At 42.3% G+C, this 4806-nt stretch overlaps 1 long non-coding RNA gene across 1 annotated transcript; it reads right to left on the reverse strand.

Annotated features, from left to right (window-relative positions):
- Positions 1 to 1073: 1073 nt before the first annotated feature.
- Positions 1074 to 3562, reverse strand: LOC123183034 (uncharacterized). Its single transcript, XR_006492402.1, has 3 exons — positions 1699 to 3562; positions 1477 to 1545; positions 1074 to 1369 (listed from the first exon to the last, which is right to left on the reverse strand). It is a non-coding gene; the product is annotated as an uncharacterized lncRNA (long non-coding RNA).
- Between the last annotated feature and the right edge of the window lie 1244 nt (positions 3563 to 4806).

A 4806-nucleotide genomic window follows, 5' to 3' on the forward strand; every position in this document is an offset into this window, starting at 1 on the left:
CCCGCCTTGGTCGGATTGCTGTGACATGGACATGCCGGTTCTTGATTAGTTTAACACTTAACACCATGCAATCATTAGCGAACATACAAGTTCATTATTAGATCTGTCCCTTGCTGCGATGGAAGGCTTGTTGGCGGGAGCCATCGTCCCTGGTGCCGCGCATGTCGACCTCGTCGGCGTTGGAGCGATTGAAAGCAGTGGACGGCAGGTTTTTTTTTCTCTGTGTGTCGGGCAGTTTTTGATTTGGGAAGTAAAATCCATCTGGTGAATGTTAGGCCAACTCCACCGCGTGACTCATTTCTACCCTAAATCGTCCGTTTGTGTCGTTTAGGGGTAAAATGGACAAATCAAACGACCCAGCGCATGGAAGCATACGGACGTTTTGTCCGGCCCGTGTCCGCTTTTGCCCCATTTCCAGACCAAAGTTGCTCTCGGTTTGGGGCCAAAGCGGACAGAAAGCGGACGTCTTCGCGTCCTCGTCGTCCGTCTGTGTCCGCCTCGACCCCACATGTCACTCTCCTTTTCTATACCTGGCCCACCACGTGCACCCATGACCACGACGTATGGGGTGAAAACGGGGTAGTAGCGCTGCGTGCAGCGAGTTTGTGCGGCCTCTGTCCGGCGTTTGTTCTCCCTATTTCTATCCCATACGGACAAAATCCGGACAAAATAGGTATAGATTTAGGGTCCTGCGGTGGAGTTGGCCTTAAATCTGCCGCGCCGCCCCACGAACAAATGAAGCTTGTCAATCTTCAATTGCTATCGGGCTTTTGGGCGGAGCACCAAATGGTCAGCCTGTATACCAAGCAGTAGCCGCGCTGGTCTTTACTCTTCAGCCGGCGCGTGAATTTGACTAGCGGTTGGGGCGTGGCGCCGCTTGAGAGAAAGTTGAGCGGTGCTAGGTGGGAGGCGCCCCTTTCCCTTTCCTGTATATACTATGTAATGTTATTGTATCAGATTTAAAGTAACATGCTTAGCTAAGTGCGAAGTGTAATGAATAAGTGAAACAGAAGGAAGCTGGTACATTGGTGTATACCAAAAACTAAATAATATAACATAAACACATGAAGTCATCGATGTCTATGGTATGAAATGCACATGCACAAAATAGAGTGCACATGAAGACAGAGCACTATAGTGTCCTGAGTTGCAAGTCTCTGAGCACTGAAATGATCTGCAATTATATGTACAAAGTAACCGAATAAGAACAAGAAATTTAGAGTAAATGAGATGTAAAATGTAAGTAATGAGCATTGGAATTAAGGCAGGGTCAGTGACAGTTGGGTGCACTTGACAGGAAAATCGGCGAGGCATAATATGAAATTAGAGCGCTTGAGTAAATGAGTGCGTGCACTTCTCTTGGAGGCACCTAAATGAAAAAAGAAACTATTCACCTCTCGATATATTCCCTAAGACCATATAAAATCAGGAAGGTACTGAAGAGAGATTCTCAAATTCAAAGTTGAAGAAGCTTACCAGATTAAGAAGCCATGTCTAGGAATGCTTGAAGCTTCAAAGATTTCCTATAATACAGCATGCCTCTAACTATCCACAATAAGAAAAACATGTAAATGCGGAATCAACCAAATGATGGTAAACTGTAATTGATTTTGGCCAAGCAAACGTCAAATGAAAGAAACATACATGAGTGAACAGCATGATTGGATGCTTTATTCAAATTTAATAGGTTAAACTCACCAAATCCATCTGAATCTTTAGTATTAAACTTCAACAGATGGTCAGTTGTAGCTAGATTCACACCACCGAAGCAAAATTCCACCTGCCACGGTTCCAAATACATCACACCATCTTTTCATCGTTACTATTTAAATTCCAAAAGCCTGCAACTCTTTTTTTTGTTACGATGTATGCATGATTTTTAACTCAAGAGGAAGAGGGGAAACTAAATCCAAGAAAAGAACACCAAGGAAGCATCCAAAATAGAGAAAGGAAAAATCCAAAATAGAGGCAGAATCGAAGGGAAGAAACCCCATAAAAAAATAGGAGATCAAACGGTGAAAAAATCTAAGAGTCAAACAATTCCAGGTAAGACCAAATCAACGGCAAAATAGCACAAGAGGGACTCACATTAACAGGTATACCAATTCAGAAAGAAGTGTAAAGCGAACAGTATTACACAATGCAATGGACCCCTAATATAAATTGGATGTACACAAACATGGGACTTAAACAGGAACTACGAGATGCAGGGTTCACGTGCAAACCCAAAAAACGGAAAACTGAGACCCACAACAAGGCTCGCCCTATCTATCAGTTGCTTCTTCCGAATCCCCACCTATCAAGCGTTTTCTCTGAATAAACAAACACAATAGTATTCTCTGAATTATATTGTACAATGATAATCAACCAAGCGACTGGAATTATCAATATTATGAGCTATTGGCTTTTTAGTCAGGTAAATATCATTCTTAAGACTACGGAAAACAGCAGGCAGCAAAGAAAACATCTATTGATGAGAACTATACACATACTTAGGAAGGAAGTGACATCTATGGTAGCAGAACATATATCAAGCTGTTGCAGCTACATTAGCAGTTTAGCACGGTTCCTCCATAATACATAGGCTAGTGTAATTTCAGCAATACAATAAGCTAACAATATATAATTGGTCGATGGAAATGTCTGGATCATGACCAATATAACATTACACATCCGAGGATGCAAATAAAGAAACGAGGCCCAACAATAGTGGAAAATAAACGACAATAGAACATGTATTTGGCAAAACCTCCATACTGCAATATCAAACATGAATTGAAATTAACAATCTAGCAAAAAAACATGACAGATGCAGTCTTGGTCATTTTTCCTTTTGTGGCATCCCCTAAAAAAGTAAAAACAATGATGTTCGTATTTTACCAGAGATACACTGAGCTGGGACAAATCGGCCTGAAATAAAATATGATGCTTCGGAGGATTCGGAAGGCAAGAAATTTGCTTTTTTCCAACATATATGGTCTGCTGAACTAAACTTCGTTTCAGCGGCCTTTGGCAAAAATCTGGAACTGCAAACATCAAACTTGTGTGCCCTTCCTACAACAAACTTTAAACCTGCCGGATTAAATATTTCAAGTTAGGATCAGTGTACTTTATGAGTGTTAAGTGTACTTTCTAAATAGCAGAGAAACCATAACATCTAAGCACAACCCAGCAGCTTGTACAAGCTAACATCAAATCTGAAAGAGGAAATGTCGACAACAGGTAAAGGTACCATGATCCACGACTGAGCAAAGTTATCTATAATCCTCGGTGAACATCATAAATTAGGATCAAAAAAGTTGAAGAACAAACGGGAAAAGAACCTAGAAAGATCTTCTGCCGGTAGAATATAACTGATACACAATCCTGATTCTCCAGATCAAGGTCATTTCTTGAATTACAGTTTCCTCACTGTAGTATGGTGTCATTAGTCATTACACTGCGAAGAACAAAGTGTTGTATGAATCATTTAGAGCCCAATTTATTCACTGAAACTCTTTATGATCACATAACGAATTTAAACATAAGGTTTATTAGATATTTGTTGTTGTGAACTGATAATATATTTCTGGTGTTGACATTGTTTTGATTATGGGTGCACTTCAAGATGGGTGGCACAGATTCTGTTGTACAGGCCTCCACCTGGAATTTCACCACTTGTTATTTTTGTTTTAGAAGGTCTAGGCGCATTTTTCCTTTAAGGTGAAAACAGATGTACTTGTACAAGCAACAAGAATACAAAGCGCCACTGCTATACATTGTGGAAGTTCAATGCTTCTGTTTACAAAATCTGCTTCCCAAAACAGAAGGATTTATAATTTTTTTTATTACAATCAAGCGGACATGAGCTGATGAGTACAGATGTGAACATGTACTGAGAGCAGCACCCTTTCAAAAGTGGATCATTTACAAGTTGGATAGTTTGATGGTCTGAAATTAGTGGTTGTCTGTCAGAATTGCTATCAAATAGTAGAGGATATATATCTGAAATTAGTGGCTGTTTGTCAGAAGTGTTATCGAATAACAGAGCACATATATTAACTTCAATAAGGGGAGTAATATCTTTGGGATTCGCTGTGAAGAACGATTACCAAAACAAAACAGAAGTGAGTGGGACGACCCAGATGAGGCCATGAGGGCGCTCTTGAGCTTCTTCCCGACCGACCTAGATGCAGGAGCAGAACACGGCGGATCTAATCAGATCAGCGAATCAAGCCGAGGCAGGTAGAGGAAGTAAGGGAGGAAGAAGACTGACTTGTCCTGGCCGCCCTCGTAGTAGAACATGGCGAACGGGATGACGAGGAAGACAAGGAAGCGCGCGCAGCGGTGTGGGGGATTTAGGCAGGCGGTGGGCTCGGGGGAGGGCGGTGGCAGCGAAGCAGCAGGGAGGGACGAAGGGGCTGTAGGAGATGAAACGAAAGAGGTCGCTGCCAATCGCTGGCCCGCTTCCTTCTTTTTTCGCCCAATCGCTATCGCTAGGTGAGGACGTGGCTCTCGCGGGAGGCGCCCTTGATGCGTAGCTGAATGGTTTTAATGACCGGCGCCCTGCTCCGTCTGCGCGACAATGGAGAGGCGACAAAAAAGCCGAGGAGAGACCTCATAAGAGGCGCTTTTTCTGTTTTGTGGGCGAGCATTTGACTTTTGCCACTGAAAAAGGTTGATTTTTTCTACTGCCTTGCCGCCGTAAAAACTCTGTAGCTTGAAGTCGGCTCTATCCGCCCTGGTTTATTGTCTTTGTCATGGTTTATTGGTCCCTTCGTATTTTGTATCAAATTTAGACTTTAGATAGACAAAATGCTAATGCAT

This window comes from Triticum aestivum, chromosome 1A, assembly GCF_018294505.1.
Source record: "Triticum aestivum cultivar Chinese Spring chromosome 1A, IWGSC CS RefSeq v2.1, whole genome shotgun sequence".
NCBI lineage: Eukaryota > Viridiplantae > Streptophyta > Magnoliopsida > Poales > Poaceae > Triticum > Triticum aestivum.